The sequence below is a fragment of the Peromyscus eremicus genome, unplaced genomic scaffold (assembly GCF_949786415.1).
Source record: "Peromyscus eremicus unplaced genomic scaffold, PerEre_H2_v1 PerEre#2#chr22_unloc_1, whole genome shotgun sequence".
In the NCBI taxonomy this organism is placed as follows: Eukaryota; Metazoa; Chordata; class Mammalia; order Rodentia; family Cricetidae; genus Peromyscus; species Peromyscus eremicus.
In genome coordinates, this window is record NW_026734286.1 from 8775741 (window position 1) to 8795471 (window position 19731).

A 19731-nucleotide genomic window follows, 5' to 3' on the forward strand; every position below is an offset into this window, starting at 1 on the left:
TACTGGGCAAGGGGTGGGAGATGGCTCAGTGATTGAGGGTGCATATTGCTTCTGTAGAGGACCAGAGTTCCATTCCCAGCACCCACATCAGGCAGCTCAGAACTGCTATGCCCCCTTCTGGCCTCATTGGTACCTGCACTCACATGTACACACACACACACACACACACACACACACACACACACACACACATCAAAAACGGAACTAAAATTCTCTTTTAAAGAGGGCCAGACTATATAGCTCAGTGGTAGAGTACTTGCCTGCCATGTTCAAGGCCCCAAGTTCAGTCCTCAGTACTGATCCCCTCAGCTTCCCAAGTAGCTGGGATTGCAGGCATGCACCACCACATGCAGCCTTGAACTGTTCCAGCATTTTTTTTGATGCCACTACCCACGTGGCTGTCTTCTAAGATGGCTGCCCCCTGTATCTGTCTCAGTTCTCCACCTGCTTCCAAAAGACAGGTCGCCTGACTAGGCTTTCCATGCCCTGTATCCTGCAACTGATTCTCAGTGTGAAGGCCCATTCAGGATTTTATTCCAAATGAACTGGTCCTCTGAAGCCACAGTGTTGCTTCTCACCTTGCTCTGAACACTCACAGACACAGGACTGCACAGAAGATGAGCAGTCTCTCCCTCTCCTCAGGCACATCATGTTCCTAGTTACCAAATGATAACTGGAAATCACCTATGAATCCCAAGAGCATTCAACGGAGTCCAAACCAGTCAGGAGCCTGAACACTTGTATCTTCCCTACAGTCCAGGAAGCTGGTTCTGCAGATCCACAAATCAACCTCCTCAGATAAAACCAATACTGGATGTAAAGTGTTCAATGAGACAAGCCTAGAGCTGCACTCCCATCATCTCGGCATTTAGGAGGCTGAGACAGCAGAAGCAGGAGTTCAAGGGCAGCCTGAGTTGGGTCCTTCAGAGGATCAGTACATTTGGAGTAAAATCCTGAATGGGGCTCATATCAGAAAGTCAATCAATCAGCTCACATCTAGATTCAAGAGCTCTTGACATTTGATGGGTTCTGGAGGAAGAAAGGACAGTTTTCTTCAGTGGTGTGGCCCATGATAGGTTGCCCATGCTCCAGTGGTTGGTGCCTGTACTCATGGGCATCGGGGCAGCACTAAATTTACGACTCAGTGGATTCTTTAGAGGAAGGGAAGATAAAGAAGAGGAGGCAGCAACCTGAAGTTAGGAGGAGTTAGTAGGAGTCAAGAAGAGTTGAAGAGGAAAAAGAAGAGAGTTAGACATGATCTAAATATACACGTGCTCATATATGAAACTACCAAGGAATGCTTTTTAAAACTCAATGGTAAGGCTGGAGAGACGGTTCAGAGGTTAACAATGCTTGCTGTTCTTTGAAAGGACCAGGTCGTGTGGCTCAGAGCCAGAGGGTCCAACTCGTTCTTCTGTCTCTGCAGTCACCTGAACTCAAGTGCACATAGCCACACATGAATACACATAATTAAAAAGATAAAAATAATTTCTGTTTTATGTGTGTAAGTGTTTGACTCCATGTATGTATGTGCACTGTGTGTGCGGTGACCACAGAGTCCAGAAAGGGGCTTGGATCCCCCGGAACAAGAGCTACAGGGAGTTGTGAGCTGCCCTGTGGGTGCTGGGAGCAGAATGTGGGTTCTCTATGAGAGCAACAGGCACTCTTAAATGTTGAGCCTTCTCTTCAGCCTCAAAATAAATCTGTGTTTTAAAATCAATGGTAGTGTGAGTTTAGCATGTGCAAAGGCTTGAATTTAATTCTCAGCACCAAAAATCAATCAATTGATAAAAAAGTTGTTCAGTTTGCATCTGTACTGGGCATGAACAGATTTTTCCTCTTATTCCCTAAACAATATAGCATAGCAAGTATATGCACAGTATTGAAGTCGTGCTAGGTGGAATTATTCTTATATTTATTACTGCATGTGTGTGGTCAGAGGACAACTTTTGGGAGTCCATTCTCTCCTCCACCATGTAAGTCCCAGAGATTGAACATAGGACTTCAAGTTTGGTGACAAGCACCTTTACCAACTGTGCTAGGCATTAAATGTAATGTAGAGATGAGTTAAATATGAAAGAAGACAGGAATGAATTCTGTGCAAATATGATGCCATTTTATGTAAAAGACTTTTGAAATACAAGGGGTTTGGAGTCTACCTAGGATGAAGGGTGTCTCTGGAACAAATTCTCTGAGACTTAAAAACAACTAGATAGTGTGGGAGTTGCCGTGGTAGTCTGTGAGTCAAATATGGCCTAATATCTGTGTTGTTGGCATTTTTTAATCATGGTATTGGCACACATCTGCATTCATTCACTGTGTATTTCTGCAGGTGCTTTCAAGCTTCAGTGGCAAAGGTGAGTTGCTGGAATAGAGTTCACAAAACAAACAATTTGCAGAAGTGGGAGTGGGGAGGACAAGGTGGTTTGATGGGTAAAGACACACATACATAAGATAAAAATAAACTCATCTTTACACACACACACACACACACACACACACACACACACACACACACACACTGAATAAATGTGATTTTTTTAAAGGCTGACTGTAGGCTCGTAAAAGCATACATGAGTGATGGAGTAATGGGGCATGGCTCAGGAGTAGAGCATTCACCAAATTTACATGAGGCCCTGTGTCCCATCCCAGAACTAGAGGGAGAGAAGGGCCAGCAGGGAGTAATTAACAATTAAAAACAATTCAATAAATAAGCAGAAATCCAAAAGGTACAGGGTTGAACTCAAATGTAAGGCTGTCTTCCACACCTTCACCATGCCTGCCTAGATCACTGTAAATGTATACAGCTGTGATTTGTCACTATGTTAATTCTTCCCTTTTGTCTCAGTGGACATGTGATAATTGCTCCCACTCACAGGGCACAGTGAAACCTCTCAGAACATGAAGGCAAACCATGATGCCAGATCAAGTTCCTTAGCACCTTCATCCCCATTAGCCAGGAACACTCCAACTCCTGTCTTCTAATCCTTTATAAAAGAATAAACTGTTGAACAGTCTCATCACCCCCCTCTTCCCTGTCTCCCCTCTCATAATCACTATTCTACTCTCTGTTCAAGGTCAGGATCTGTAGCTTGCACATGAATGAGATCACACAGCATTTGACTCTGTGTGTCTAGCTTATAAAATTAACATTAATCCTTTGGGGGAATGAGCAGATATAACCAACCTTCTTATTAAATAAGAAACACAGAACCAATGCAAAGAAGAAAGCCAAGAGGTCAGAGCTAAGAGCTAAAACCTTACCCTTCCTCCTGCAGTGGTCCTACCTCTCCGAACCAGAACTACCCCTGTGTTAAAGTCTTTATATAGAGTTCCTGTTCTGCCTTCTCATTGGTTGTAAACCCAACCACATGACCGCCTCATCGCGGCCTGTCTGTATAGACCTCCAGGTTTTTCATGCTTGGTATTGAGATTAAAGGCATGTGTGTCCAATAATGGCTGTATCCCTGAACACACAGAGACTTACCCAGCTCTGCCTACCAAGTGCTGGGATTACAAGTGTACGCCACCACTGCCCTGCTTTTCTATGGCTTGCTAATAGCTCTAACCCCCAGGCAACTTTATTTATTAACATACAAATAACATTTTAATACAAATAAAATATCACCATAGGAATGCTTTAATGAAAATGAATTCTTTGTATGCTTATTAAAATATAATGTTTTAAAGCAACATTTTATAATACTTTACTTGAAAGTATCCACCATCTGGGAAGAGCCCTGGCAGCTGTCAGGCATGTCACATACAGGGAGCCAGTTGTTCCGGTTTCTTCTGGTTCTAGGCCTTCTCTCAGCCCCTGTCTCCTAAGCTACCTAGTCTGAAAATGGCCTTTCTAGGATCTCCAACCTCTGCAAGGTGAAGGGTTAACAGATGAGTCTCACCCCTTGTCCTCTCAACTCTCAAGTGTAATGTGCCATGCCAGACACCCCATTTGGTAGTACTACTAGATTCTCTTTGTTCCTCTTGAAACACGTTGTTTACATTCTCTTACCAATAGTTAATGATTTTAACTCCCAAGAAAGCATACATCATCATGATTTATTTAATGTCACATTTTCTATAGGTTACAATTTTCAGTATTTCTGCCTCATGATGTTGGCACATGGTACTTGGGGGGCAGAGGCCAGTGGATCTATGTGAATTCAAGGCCAACCTGGTCTATGACAGCCAGGACCACACAGAGAACCCCTGCCTTGTAAACAAACCAAACCAAAACAAAACTTCTGTACTTCTCCAATAGTTTTTTTCAATAGATTTTGCAGTCTAATTTTGTTCATAAATCATACTTAGAGACATATTTACTTCTCATTACAGTCCTCTTCATATTAGCCATCTTGTCTATACTTTCTTACACTCTATCACAATAGTTGACATTTTCTCAAGATTTATTTTAATGTTATCATGATTGCATGTTACTATATTTGTTGTTTCTTATATGCATATGTTGCCTTTTTAATTTCAGCTTCTAATGAGTGATTTATGAATACTGTCTCATATTCATTAAAGATCACTGATATATATACAAGATATAATCTCCTTTCCATAGTATTAAATATTTGTGTTTAAGTATAAGTTTTCCTTACTGTACATATATTTAATCAGTAATCTCTTCAATTCTAGAGTGCTCACCATGTGTTTGTATGTCTTTTTTTTCTTTAAATTAAAAAAATTCTGAGATTACAATTAAGCAACCATTTCTTCCCTTTCCTCACTCCAATTTTACATATCTTTCTGGAGTCTAGAAATTACTCTGTAATCATAAATTTTGGGTAGGATGTATAATGTGCTACCACTTTGAGCATATGAAATACGTATATGATACTAAACTGCATAGTGCATCTGTAGAGAAAATAATTGTTTGGTGATGTCAAACCAAATTAATTTACTGTGAAATCATGAAAAGTGATACATAACAGAAGTAAAACATGAAGTTCCTATCATAAAAGTGACCTCTTAATTCTAGGAACATTTTCATGGTGATTATTTGTTATGCAAAGATCTGAAAGTATCAATAAATAACTTGCTTTCTCTTATGAATACTAATGATAGTTATTCCTCTTAATTTCCTTTCCCTGCTGAATGTGGAGTGACTCAGTGTTTATTGTAATACTGACAGGTTGTAATTAGTGTGCTTTCCTATATTCCTAGTAAATTTTTTGACAGTTTCTCTCTTATGCTTACATTTGCAAAGAACAAATGATCCTTCACTTCAGTGTCCTGAAGTGTGACTGCTTCTATGTACAGCAAAACTTGGTTACAAAGGAGTGATTACTCACTCCAGGAACATAAGATAGAGTGGTCACCTGCCAGTTTTAGCCATTCGAAATACTTGTCAATGTACTTTGTTCCAAATACTATTTATTTTCTTTACAGTAATTTTTGCGAGCATAGCACCTAAACCCTTGAGCTACAGATCTCCAGAAAAAAAAACACAGAAATATTAAGCACACATGATTTTATTACCAAACAGAAAGATTAAAAAGCTGTTATTCTACACAAAAAGCAGAGAACTGGAGGTGATTAATATCTTAGTGTTGTGAGTTATCTGTTGGGCCAGGCCATATCAAGTTCTTGCATCCAAGAACAGAAGTTGCTAGTAATCTAAATGGCTCTTATAAACAGAGGCTCCTGCAAACTCCTACAACCAGGACTTTGTGGCTAACAGATCAAATGATTTCTATGTTATTTGAATGGACAAAACCAGTCCAGACCCTTAGGCTGTAATATAGGCAGATTTTTCTGTCCCACATGCCAGCTCCCAAATAATCACATGGAGATTTCTTATTAATTATGAAAACTTGCCAGGTTGTGGTGGCACACACCTTTAATCGCAGCACTCAAGAGGCAGGGCCAGGCAGATCTCTGTGAGTTCAAGGCCAGCCTAGTCTACAGAGTGAGATCCAGGACAGGCACCAAAACTACACAGAGAAACCCTGTCTTGAAAACTCCCACCCACAAAATAAATAAATAATTATGGAAAGTTGGTTGATAGCTTAGGCTTGTTTCCAACTAGCTCTTATAACTTAAATTCAAGCACTTCTTTTCATCTATGTTCCTTTACATGGCTTGGTTATCTTTACTTTGTAATGCCCATAGCTCTTTATTAAACCAATAAAAAATGTGCTTTGGCAAAGATACATATTCACAGTATAAAAAAGATTATTCTACATTTCCCCCTTTTTGCTTAAATAAAAAGGAAAAGGTTTAACTCTAACATAGTAAAACTATACATAATAAGAACAATTATCAGGTGATAATTACATTCACAATGTCCAGTCCATTTTCATTTGGCAAATTCAATGAAAATACTCCATTATTTATCCTATCTCGGTGAGTCCAGTTTATACACAATTTACTTTCTGTCTGAACTTGTATTACCAGCCCAAAACTGTCCTTTTATGTCTCTCAACCTATATACTTTACAACTCTCTTGTGAGTTTCTTTTCTGAATTTGGTAACAAGGAAAACTGTAACTATAGCTATCTAATCTTCAACTCAATTAGAGACCCAAGAAGGAGATAATATTACCTGAGTAAATAGGAAGTGCAGAGCAAATATGTTCCAAAACTGTAGAAGTGACAGAAACAGCGGGCTTTCTGGAAAATCACCCAAGGTTCCTCTGTAACATTGGGCCCACAAGCCTAGAATATCTGAAAGACTTTTCTGTGAAGGAGGAATTCTGAAAGACTGCCCTGTCCTATCTTGGCAAAGTTTGGCAGTCATTTTCTTTTATGTCTACTTGTCCAATTTTGACAGCAGGGTGCCAGCAGTTAAAGCAAGGACAGTTTCTTGCCCAGCTGTAACTATTGCCACAATGAAAGCGAACTCCATATGGAGGTTCTTCGAAGCCCATCATATCTGAAATAGACTGGTGCTGCCAGGAACAGACGTGTCTCACTGTTATTAAAAACCTCATGCTATTAAAACCTCTTAAATGCCATATTCTGTAGGTCTCTGAAGTGTTTGAAGACCACTTGCCTATATAAAATTTATCTGCTTGACCTAGAAAACATACCTAACAAAATAGATTGTTATAGGTGACTAATTACTAACCTGCATTTCTTTATTATCCCAAAAAGTCTGTAATAATAATTTTCCAGGAGAAGAAATTTACATTACATTGTTAAATGAGCTCCATAAATACAATACCTTAAGCTAGAGTAAAAACGTATGTGTAGTATGATTTAACAAAAATAACCTTAAATTTAAATCAATGTACAAAAATACCTTAAACAAGAGTAGAAACACATATATAGTATGAAAAATAACCTTAAAGTTCTATCATTATACAAAAATCCATACCAATGTAAAATATTTAAGACTAGTAGTTACTTTTTTAGCTTAAAGGTAGATTCAATTATCTACTCTTTTATCTTATCATTTCTTCTTCTTTTCAGAATGAGATCCATGAATTTAATCTCCTTTGTTCAGTTTTTTTGTAACTATGGCCAATAGCAGTTTGTAAATAATGCCCCCCAAACAATGACAAACATCCATAACCTACTGAATGAACAAAGTTACTCTCCCTGCCTCTTGGGAGTGTGGGCTTTGTGTTCTCTACACTGCTTCCTGTTATCTGGGAATGCTAGAATCTTTTGAGAAAATTAGAATAATGTTTAAATCCCACCTAGACTATTCTGTGAGGCTGGGTCATCTCAGCCTGCAGCCTTGAAGCAGTTCTGGATGCAGAACTCTGCAGAAACTTCAACAGAGCGCTCTGAGAGGCTGGATTACCTGAACCACATATTTTCATTGGTGCCGGATCCCCTTGCTCTGAAAACACATAAACTTTTAAAGGCAACATACATATCTGTATTAATACAAGTATACACTGCATTGTACACAAGCTAGCCAAAGATGACTCTTTATTTTATGTTTGAGCAGGAAAATATGTCAGCTGTTTTGTCATTTCTCTAGTTTTATTTCTTTATGTCTGCAGACGGGATATTCATGGGGTCATCCCCAACCAAACCTGATCTCTTTAACCTTGAATGAATCCACAGTCTTTCATTTTCTTTGGAAACAAAAGCATAACCTCTTCATCAATGCAGTATTTTTGACTTCCACTTTGAAGTTAAGACATTTTAAAAATATATATGTTGGTTTAATTTAGCAGTTTAATGATCCAATGTCTCAGCAACTATCATTTGTTCATCAGCCATCAAAAAATTCAAAGACAACACAATAACATAAAGGATCCAGACTCCCTGTGTATTTTGCATCTCTATGTGGCTTGTTTTTTATTGCTTTACTCTTTATTTAAAGATTTTACTCTAACATTTTAAACTATGTATTTATTTATGACCATCTATACCCTTTTTCTTTTTCCTTTTTTAACCCTACACACATTGTTAAACACAGTAACTTACTTAGAGGGGTTTTTTTTTCATCTGAACTTACTTTACTGTATATCTGTAAACCTTCTCTGTCTGCATGAGCAAAATCTTAAACTACCATGCATCTTATCTCAGTATGTGCTGGCAGCTCAAGCCTGCAGGCAGCAGCCAGGAGACACATCTCTGTACTGTGGCTGCATGAAACACTTAAGAACTAGGAAACTGTTTTTGACTTTGGTTTTGTGTGTTTGGAAGGTTTTTGTTAAATGCTTTCTTACGTCTTCTGTGGAAATACATGCTCAGCCATTGGATGTCATTTGTAGGTAGATTTTTCTGTCCCATCTGCCAGGTCCCAAATAATCATATAGAGATTAATTATCTATTAGTTATTATTATAAATTATGATACCACAGCATTTTCATTCTAACAAACATTTACTCACTAACAAACGTTTTCCATTTTAATGTGGGTCAGTTACTTTTTCATGTCTATAAATTTACCTTTATGATCTTATTTTAAAGAAATATTTATTTTCATCAAGTTCTTAAAAATATCTTCATTTATCTTTCAGTATTTGTATTAATGTATTTACTTTAGGGTCCATGAAAATGCAGGATATACCACTGAAAGGGAAAGCTAAATGTAAATAGAACAGTTATATCTATAGCCTCTTCTCCAGTGATTGACATTTAAAACCTCCCTTCAGCACCTAGATTTCAGGTAGGTATATAGTCAGAGACTAACATACATATTTGCCATGATGATTCATGCAAAAATTTGCTTAACAAGAATATTTAATGGTTCCCAAATCCCCCCAAAATTCACAGATACATGACCACTGTGACAAATTCATAAATGACAGAAATCAAAAATGATGAAGTTTGTAAGCATTTTTAACACAATATTTTTATTGATTACTTGGGAACTTCATCCAATGAATCCTAATCCCATTCTGTTCACATTCCTCCCAGGTCCACCATCCTATACTTGTTTCTCCCTTACCCCCAAATACATCAAATGCAATTTGTGTTTCCCATATACTAATTGGAGCATGGTCAAATTCCCAGTGGCCAGCCCCTTAAAGATAACTGAGTGCTTTCCCATCCCCCTGGCAGAAGCAACAACTGTAAGGAAGTACATTTCAGAATCTTTATCACAATTTTTAAGGACTCCCCTCAATGGCTTTCTGCCTAGTCTTTTTATTTTTGCAGGGCCCATGAAGTTGATGAAGAAGCCATTAATGTCTCTCATCCTCAATGTTGGGAGTCATTGATAACACTGTAACAGATGTTTCCTTGCCCATGACAGCAAGCAGCAGCAAAGATCAATGACTTCCACATGATTTTCCATGGTTGCAGGGACCCCAGAAAACAATATGTTCTCAACTTCAACAAATATCTACAGCATACAAATATGTATCAGGTAATTCCAGGTCTTATGAATTATTTTTAAGAGGCAAAACTCATATTTTCTATACCTAAAGAAATATTCAGCTAGGCATGATGGTTCATGTCTTTAATTCCAGCACTGCCAAGGCAGAGACAGGAAGAGCCCTGTGAGTTTGAGGCAAACCTGGTCTAGATAGTATATTTTGGGACAACCAGAGTTACAAAAGTGGGATCCTGTCTCAAAAAGTAAACAAAAATATTCAAAAATTCTTATGCTGCACTTCCACACCATCACCAAGAACAACAAAGAATAGGCCAATGATTGGATCAGCTCTAATCCACACTGAGCTTAGATACTGTGCATTCTTATGAGGAGAGGTTGTTTAAAGCTCTGGGGCTCTGCCATGCCCAGATCAAGGCAATATCTGGAAAGTTTGTGTTTGGGTGGGAGTTCCACCTCAAGCCCTGTCATCCTGGGATGATAGGTTTTTGCACCCTGAAGGCCTCTCCACCAACATAGCAATCCAAATAAAATGAATCAGACCAAATTGGAAAAACGCAGGTTTAATGGGTAAAGTGTTGCCAGGTGATTCCCTGGCCACTCAGAGAGGACACCAAGATGAGAGACCAGAAGAACCACTTGTGTGTTTTCTGAGATGCAGGTTATATACCCTGTGGGAGTGGTCTTGAGTCTCTCTGGGGGAAGAGCTGTGTTTGGCAGGCTTTGAAGGGGCAGGTTTGGGGATGAACAAGGATGGAAGAGAGCAATAGGGAAAAGAACTTACATCAGGTCACCAGATCTCTACAGGGCTGGGTAAGTGGTTGAGGGATGATGCAGAGGGTCATACAGACCTTTGAAGGTCATAGTCACTGGTCCTAGATCACTAACCCAGGCTTAAAGGGAAGGAGGCACCGTTGTTAGAAAATAGGGAAACTGACCTAAGAGGAAGCCCTCAGGCTTCAGATATTCACAAGTCTGGCCCACTAAGTGGCAATGATGGTCACTGTGTCTGGGATGGTGAGGGCTGATGAATGTCACCAAGCAGGCTGGTGAAGAGAGAGGTCATCACCAAAGGGGTTCCCTGTAGAAATCTGGCCTGGCCTGTCTCCTAGCCATGCAAGAGAAGCTGTGCCAGACAATACAGGGAGGAAGGTGATGGAGGGGTGGACAAGGCTAGAAGAAAGTGGCCCCATGGCTGCTCAAGCTGGGTAGTGGAGGGAGCTGAGGGAACATATATTTCTGGTCTTCCCATATACCTGTGCTCAGGCAAGCACACCAAGTGCACAGAGCGGGGGGCCTCCCAGCTTCCAACTTGCCTGTGTGTTGGGAGCCAGTTTGGATGGGAATGTGGCCTGTGCTCTGGGCATCAGTAGTCTTGTGCTGACTGATGCAGGATTGTGGAGCCTTTGAACTAGAAGTTGGTAAGCCTGTTGTCTGAGCTGCCCTGGAAGCTCAGCTGGAGGAAATAGAGGCAATCTGTGAGGCTCACTCCTAGAAAGGGATGAGCTTATGCTTGACCTGACCCAGACTCCTAAGAGTTTCTTTATCTGTCCAGCTGGAGATTCTGCAGAGGGGCAAGGGAGGCCAACTAGACACTTCTGTGGTAGTCCCCTCAGGAGGGCACAGGGGCTGAGGAGCTGCAAACATAGTCGCTCTTCTCATCACTCTAATTTTCTTTAGCTTTTCAGATAAGGGCTCAAGTGTAAAATGCTTTCTCAGCATCAGAGTACAGAGTAGAGCATTAGAGCCCCAGAGCAGCATCTTCTGCTGTAAAAGCCCCTGCACTGCAGTTTCTGGGCTCCTGAGGGCTGAGGAAGATTTCATTTTCTGCTCTTTACTCCTGTCCAACTTGAAGGGTCTCTCAACCCCTCTTATGGAGTATTGTCCAATGCCTATAAATGCATATACACAGCCACATTATTCCACTTGAAAGTTCCCTTTCAAACTTGTGACAATTTTGGAGATAAACTGTTGAGTTATTCCTCCCAATCTCTCCCACTACATCTCATACTACACTTCCCCTATCATTTTTATAATGGTTGAAAAACACAAAGGGATACCTACACCCTAAGCCTTAGAAGTCAACTCCAAAAGGAAAAATTTTCCCGTTTGAATAGTTAGTACTGAAGATGAGAGCCAGGAGCTGAGCAATTTCTGAATGAAAGGTAAAAGTCTCCACCTCCTCTTCTGTCAAACAAGAATGAAAGAATCATATATTGCCATGGACCACAATGCCTTTACATTTTAAAATCTAAAAGTGCATCTCTTACAATTAAGTCCTTATTCAGAGGAACAGTTCACACTGACTTGAATATTCAAGTCAGAAGAACTACCACTTTTTTAAAAAAAGACCTTGAAGTTACAGGGAGAAGAAAAATCATCAAGAGTAGATAAATTCACAAAAGATGGTTCTTCAACAAATGAAAAGTCAGAATTCCTGAATGGTATATTAGAGTTCAGCTACATGGGTCAGAAGCTGCCAATCACCTTGGAAAAAATCCTGAATGAGAATTAAGTAGAGTAAGAGCCTCCATGGGACCTCTGTTAACTTACAAATGGGAAATTGATTAATTAGAAATCTTTCTTTTGGGTGAAGAACAAACTTTAACAGAAATAGCAGCCATTTTTGCGTGGTTCTCCACGTGGACATAAGCCCTTTGAAAGAATGTGCTCTTCCATCCAGCAGGACAAGAAAACCCAAGGGCACAGTAGTGGAGGTGTTCAAAGAGCAACTAATTCAGGACAAAGAGTCTATGAGGTAAAAGCTCCGCCATGATGCTCTCCTGGCACATGTGCATAGGCTAGTCACTGCAAAGTATGTATGGGGAGCAGCCACATAGTGGGGGCACCCCACTCTACACCCCCCCACACTGCTATGCATCTGGGCAAAACAATCTGAGCTCTCTGGAGGAGAGGAGCCTATGAATCTTTCTGCACCCTCCCCCTCTCAAGTTTTCCTCCTTTTCCACTGGGAGAGCATAGAAAAGATCTGAAAAAGGAAAGTGCAGTGGGTTCAAGCATCCCTGCCAACTCATGGTCAACTCCGCCAAACCCAGGCCCTTAGGAAAGGCTTCCAGGACAGGTGGTAGGGCCAGACACTCAGGCTGTACTGAGTCACACACAAAGCAACCTGCCACCATGCAGATGCTTGGGACTTTGCAACAGTGTATGAAAGCTGAAGAAAAACGTGTCTGCATTCAGGGTTTGTGACTATCACGTGTGGCTGCCAATCACCAGTCTAGCTGCTGCCTTGTGCGCATTATCTCCTGTAAATGAGCACCAGGTCAGTGTTGTGTCTATATATTTCCTTGAAAATTGTTTTGAGATTGAAATCATGAAGGCCTTTAGTACTCTGCCTTGGACAATGTCATCAGATGTGTTTATTTCCTATGACATTTTTTCATTTTTCTTCTCTGATTATCAAAATTGTTTTTAAATCATGTCACCTACATAGCACGGCCTTGTCCTACTTTATACTCTCCTCCATAACTACTGTGAGGCAAATATTCTTCATAGACTTAAGACCTGCAGTTGTGAAAGAGAGTCCATTGTGAATGATGATCAATGGAATATATTGCTGTTCTACAGTTCCTACAGAGAATGGATCTGTGCCCTTATATATTAGTGATGAAGGAAAGTCTGATGTGCCACAAAGGTTACACTTCAGGGATGGTCAGGTTTCCAGAACCAAGATTATGTATGTGGCCATGCAAATACATGAAACTATTCACTTGTATCACTGAACAATTTATTGAGTAGACTTAGAAGAGACTCACTGTCTAAATCCTAATACTAATTGTTTCAGCAGTATAGAGTGGGCAGATGATAGATGGAATGGTCTGGCTTGCTCTTGCCATGAAAGTGATGTTTCTGTGAAGAGATGCAGATTGCAGTATACTGTTTTATCTCATTGGCATTTGATATCATTCAGTGATGATGTGATGTGCCTCTAGGTGTGTGTTTGTTTTTCTATTTCAGCTTTTTAATTCTGATTTATATTTCCCTTGCATACAACACATCCCAACCAACTGTTGTTCCCCTCCTCCCAGTTTCTTCCCACACTTCCCCACTTCCCCCTCTGTACTCCTCAGGTTCCTTTCAGAAAAGAACATGCCTTGTGCTCTGAGGGAGGGACCTCATGGGGATCTCCAATTTAGACTCTCTCTCTCTCTCTCTCTCTCTCTCTCTCTCTCTCTAATATTTGGCTGTGGTCTCCATTTCTACTCCCATAAGCTGCCAGAAAAAGGTTTTGCTATGAGAATTAGGCTAGGCACTGATCCGTGAGTAGAGCAGAATATCATTTAGATCATTTGGAATACATGTTTTTTGTTTGTTTGTTTTTTGTTTTTTTCTATTGCAGGTCTCTGGGCTTTCCAGCCTCTGCTTCCTGGTCTTTCTGGCAGTGTTGGGTATGGACTCCCTTTTGTACAATGGGCCTAAAATTAGTCCAATCACTGGCTTCCCACTTCCCAAGGTTCTACACTTCCATTGTCCATGCATATCTTGCAGTCAGGATAGACTGTAGGTAGAAGGTTTTGTGGCTGGGTTGGTGTCCCAGTCTCAACACTGGAAGGTGTCTGGTTAAAGAATATGGCCAGTTCAGACTCTATTTCCTCCATTACTAGGAGTCTTCCCTAAGTTCATTCTCATAGTATCCTGGAAGTTTCCACTGCACTAGGGTTCCACGTAACCCCCCAATGCTCTCTAATTCCATTAGCCTCTCTCCCCTGTACTCTCTTCCTCCATCCCTCCCCTACCATTTGATCCCTCCTAATCCATCTGGAAAATCATTTTCCCCTTCCCAGGATGATCCATACATCCAGCTTTGAGCCCAATTTGTTACTTATCCTCTCTGGGTCTGTGGGTTGTAGCATTCTTAACCTTTATTAAAACTAACTTGTAAGTGAGTGTATACTGTGTTTACACAGTATACATTATATGCATTACCTCACTTAGAATAATTTCTTTTAGTTGCATCCATTTACCTGAAGATTTTATGATGTGATGTGATTATTTTCAACAGCTGAGTAATACTCCATTGTGTAAATGCCCCACATTTTCTTTATACATTCTTTGGCTGAAGGACATCAATTACCAGTTTCTGGCTATTGTGAGTAATACAGCTATGAGTATAGTTGGGCAAGTGCCCTTGTGGTAGGATGGAGCATCCTTTGGGTATATACACAAAAGTATTATAGCTGGGTCTTGAGGTAGATCATTTCTCAGTTACCACCTGCCCCAGTCCACTGGCAAAATCTATTTCTTCTTCCAAGGGCTATCCCTGCATGGGAATTCTTTCATCCATGTGTTGGATGCTCGTGGTGATCTTTTGTTCCTGTTCACTTACCTCTTTTTTTTAATTTCCAGAATTCCTTCAGTTTGTGTTTTCTTTATTGTTTCTATTTCCATTTTTATGTTTGAAAAGTTTTATCCATTTACTGTTCTCGTCTTTCTTTAAGGGATTTATTAATTTTCTCCATGATTTTGTTTGTGTTTTTCTTGATTTCTTTAAGGGATTTATTTACGTTCTTTTTAAGGACTTCTATCACCTTCATAAATATGATTTTAGTGTCTTTATTTTTGTGCTTCAGTTGTGTTGGGATACTTAGGACTTGTTGTAGTAAGATAGCTGAGCTCTGGTGGTGACGTTGCCTTGGCTGTTGTTGATTATGCTCTTGGGCTGGCATCTACGCATCTGGGTTTATGGTGATTATAGATGCAGATGTCAGTTTCTGAGTTTATCTTTGTTGGATGGGTGTTTTTTTATTTCTGTATTATGTCTGGTCTCCAGGTTGATGTGGCCTGTTGTTAAGCATGTATTGAGGGCTGGATTTCTAGTGGCTGGGGAGGCAAGCAGGATTTTGCCTGAGCAGGAGGTTTGGACATGTTGATGAGGTGTTGTGGGTGAATTGAGAATGGGAAGTGCCCTGAGTGTATGAGGGGAATATTGTTGGTGTGTGGCCTACTTGGTCTTCTGGTGACCAGCATGGCTTCTGATCGAGCAGGGGGTCTCTGACTGAGTCAGGGGCTGGGACAGGGTGAGAAGGAGGGTAAAGAATGTTAGAGTAGTAGAGGTGATCTGCAGGTGGGTGACCTATCTAGAGTTCAGGTGGCCAGTATAACATCTTGTCAAGTAGGGGACCTCTATCTGAGTTGTGGGATTGGACGTGACACCACGAAGTGAAGATGGGAGGGTTTTGAGAGTAGGGTGGTCAGGCAATTAAAAAGTGAGTGAATGTCCTCTGGCAGATGGCATACCTGCAATTTTGGTGGCCTGCATGGCCACTGGTCAAGCATGGGGTCTCTGTTTGAGTTGGGGGCTGGGAACACAGTTTTTGAATATCTGAAATATATTTGTCTCAGGAGATTTTTTGCTCTTATCATTCTTTTGATTCCAATGGTCAGTGGTAAATTCTCAATAGATTAGTAATTTCTCTTTATCCTTCATTTTATTTTTTAAACATTGTACCACAGTGCATTTTATAAGCAAACCAGGCCCCTGTTGATATTGCATCATGTGAAATATGAAGTAAGACTTGTCTAGAAAGTGTTGTCTTGGAGCTGTGCATAACCCATCAATTTTCTAGCCTCAGTGAATGCCCCTCTTAAAGATTTTGCTCCCTTTCTTCTGGGAGGAGGAATGCTCCCTCATATTATGGTTTTGCTTCCCCAAAGTTACTGTATTCCCTAGGTGGAGATTCTGAAGTGAGTTTGCAGTGGATAGGTTTCCATTTCTTTCTTTTAAATACAATATATTTGCATATGTAAATGTTTTCTTCATGTTTTTGTATGTACTGAGTGCCTGCCTGGTGTCGTGAGGTTGGCACCGAACACTTGGCACTGAAATCAGGTACTGTAGTGGGCTGCCACATGTGTAGATAGAATTGAACTGGGTTTCCCTGCAAAAACAGCAAGTTCTTTTTACCACTGAAGGCTTTCTCTAGCCTCCAGCTTTACATTTCTCGTGGACATTTTTGAAAAAGTGGGGATATAACCTTGTGTATTCTTTCTGAAATATGAAAGAACAATAATAAATGACAAATTTTCTTGGAATCTAAAATTATGTTAGAGGAGTGAGCTCAAATATTGAAGTAAAGAACAGTGTTAGAATGACAAGATTCAAATTTTAATTGAGCTGATCTCATAGGAAGCAAAATACTTAATATTAACGAAGAATTAGTATAATTCTGATAAACTTTGTACATTCTTGTTGATCTCAGAAGATCTTTCTACTTCATCTGAGTGCATTGTCACATAGGCTATTTATTTATACAAATTTCTCTAACAATTCTATAGTAAAAACATTTATGGAACTTTTGAAATTATTATTCACCTGTATTGGCTTGTGGAATAACAGTGTCTAATATTGATTTTTCTATTTATTTCATGGTATTCAAAGTAGTGTCATAACTTAACATCACAGATTATTTGACTTTGTTGTGTAATTTAGAACATGGGATGTATGCACACTTACTGATCTTCCTTATCAGTAAAACAACAGACCATATTGACTTTGAATTCATCCCTGATTTTGCCTTCCACACTGTTCTACAAAGGGTACAGCATGGAACCTGGGCTTCAGTATCCCAACTGAGCATTTTAGAATAGCATCATGTGAAGCCAAGATTCAGATTGAGCCAGTATCCATAGGAGAGCAGGACTATAGTTGAAACATTTGGAAGCCATTTTGCTTATCATAACTTTTCCATGTGAGATTAGACACGGTAATAATGTTTGATATCAAAATGCTCCTCATAAAGGTACATCTATACCTCAAGTAGTTATTTCATATTCCCTAAAAGTTTAATGTTTGCAAATTCATTATGTCATCCTGTTTTCTTTTTATTAAGAAATTTTCTATTCACTTTACCTGCCAACCGCAGATACCCCCTCTTCCCTCTTCTTAACCTCCAGCCTTCCCTGCCAAACCCATCCCCACATTTTCCAAGTCAAAGTCTCCCATGGCGGGCGCTGGTGGCACATGCCTTTAACCCCAGCACTTAGGCAGTAGAGCTAGGCAAATCTCTGTGATGTCAAGGCCAGCCTGGTCTACAGAGAAAGATCCAAGACAGGCACCAAAACTACACAGAGAAACCCTGTCTCAAAAAAACAAAAAACAAAAAAAAAGAAAAGGAAAGCTAAGATGTAGCTCAGTTACCTGAGTGCTTGCCTAGCATGCACAGAGCACTGGATTTGATACCTGGATCTAGGACATGATGGTACATACCTGCAATGCCAGTGCTTAAGAGGTGAAAGTTAGGAGAACAGTTCAAGGTCATACTCAAGTACATCTTGTCTCATAAAAAAAATAGGAAGGAAAAAGATTGGCCTTTATAGATCTGGGCCACAAACTGTATGTCTTTATTCCAAATCTGTCCATCCTCTGTGGTCCTAGCAGGGGTACTGAAGCTCCTCTCTAAACAAAGGCTCCATTCCTCTGAAGAGACTCCACCCCACATAGTGTGGGCATCCTTCCAGGGGGCCCTGGATTAGGCACAAACCACACCCCAACACTGTTTTCACAGGGAGATCCTTTGTTAAGCAGTGAAGCAAGTTAAAGTGGCTGCTTTCTGACTCAGGCAGAAAACCAGCAGCAAAGGACCTTGCACGTGTAATATTTAAAGAAGGAAAAAATGGGAGGTCTGTGTTATAACGGGCTAGGATGTGCATTTTAATTGGACATGTTAATTAGGTGAACCGAAGGGGGCTTCTGACTGCTGCACTTTAGATGGCTGGACCTTGATAGTCAGTCTCAGGAGGAGACAGTGCCAGTAAGGTAACAGTGGCTAGCTTTAGGAGTGTGATCTAATGGTTTTTAGCAAGGCAGAGGGAACTGGGGAGAAGGGCAAGGCTGCCAGAGCCACAAGCTCAAGTGGCCTAGTGTCCCTTCACTCCCCTTATTCCCAGGCCCACAATAGGGCCATGTTCAACTCCTAGACCCAGGGTGCCAGCCTTCTGTCCTGTCCAAGGAATTAGGTCAAGGAATGCACAGGGAACTGTGGAGAGGAACGAGTATTTAATCAGAGGTCCTTTCAAGGCACCTGGTTTATGTCAGTATAAAAAGGCAGTAAAATGACAAGGAGTGGAGACATGGAGAACAGTCACAGAAGAAAGGACAGAGAGAGAACATTGTCAAATCACATGATGCAGAGGTCAGGCCTTAAGCCTCCATCCCATCTTGATTTTAGGCAGGCAGACAGACATCACTGGGAAGCCCTTTCATTCACTTCCCCTGAAACCCCCAGCCTAGGCATTGTGCCCCTCACTAGAAGCTTGCAGCTTGGAGACTAAATGGCTCCCATATTGTCATCTCTCATTATACTGAGGGACACTCCTGGGTCTCTTAATTAAATGCTACCTGATGTCATGATTCCCTTACTAGGTCTCTAAGACATGCAGTGGCTGGCAGGGTATTGGAGTATTCAAAGAGGGACCTGAAGATGATAAAGCAGGAGTCATGCTTAAAGACCAAAGAGAGGTAGTAGCACTCTCCTGTATTGTATTGCAATATTAGGGAAAGAAGCACAATGTTGTCAGCCAGGCTGTCAGCAGCTATCTTTACCAGGCTGTAAGGAACCAGACATCGAACCAGCCCAGCTTGGTCCTCAGAGACCCTTGGAAATTGGAAACAACTTCTGGGCCTGGTTACCTTTGGGGATGCTGATAGCCAGGGGTGCAATAGTGATGCCTGTAAGATACTTCTTTCTTTCTTTCTTTTTTGAGACAAATTTTCTTGTATCCCAGGCTGGCTTCAAACTCACTAGGTTCAAGAATGACCTTGAACTTCTGATCTTCCTGTTTTTACCCCCAAGTGCTGGGATTATAGCTGTGTACTACCATATTTGACATATGAGATGCCCTGGATCAAACTCAGGGTTTCAGGAGATATGTTAGGCAAGCCGTGGTAACAACTGAGCCACATCCCAACTCCCAAATATTGGAACAGAGCTTTTCTTCTGTGTAGATACGTGTACATGTACATGTA

The 19731-nt window shown here is 40.6% G+C and overlaps 1 pseudogene; it reads left to right on the top strand.

Moving 5' to 3' along the window:
• Positions 1-19731, top strand: part of LOC131900449 (excitatory amino acid transporter 4-like) — a 419569-nt pseudogene that overhangs the window by 18773 nt on the left and 381065 nt on the right.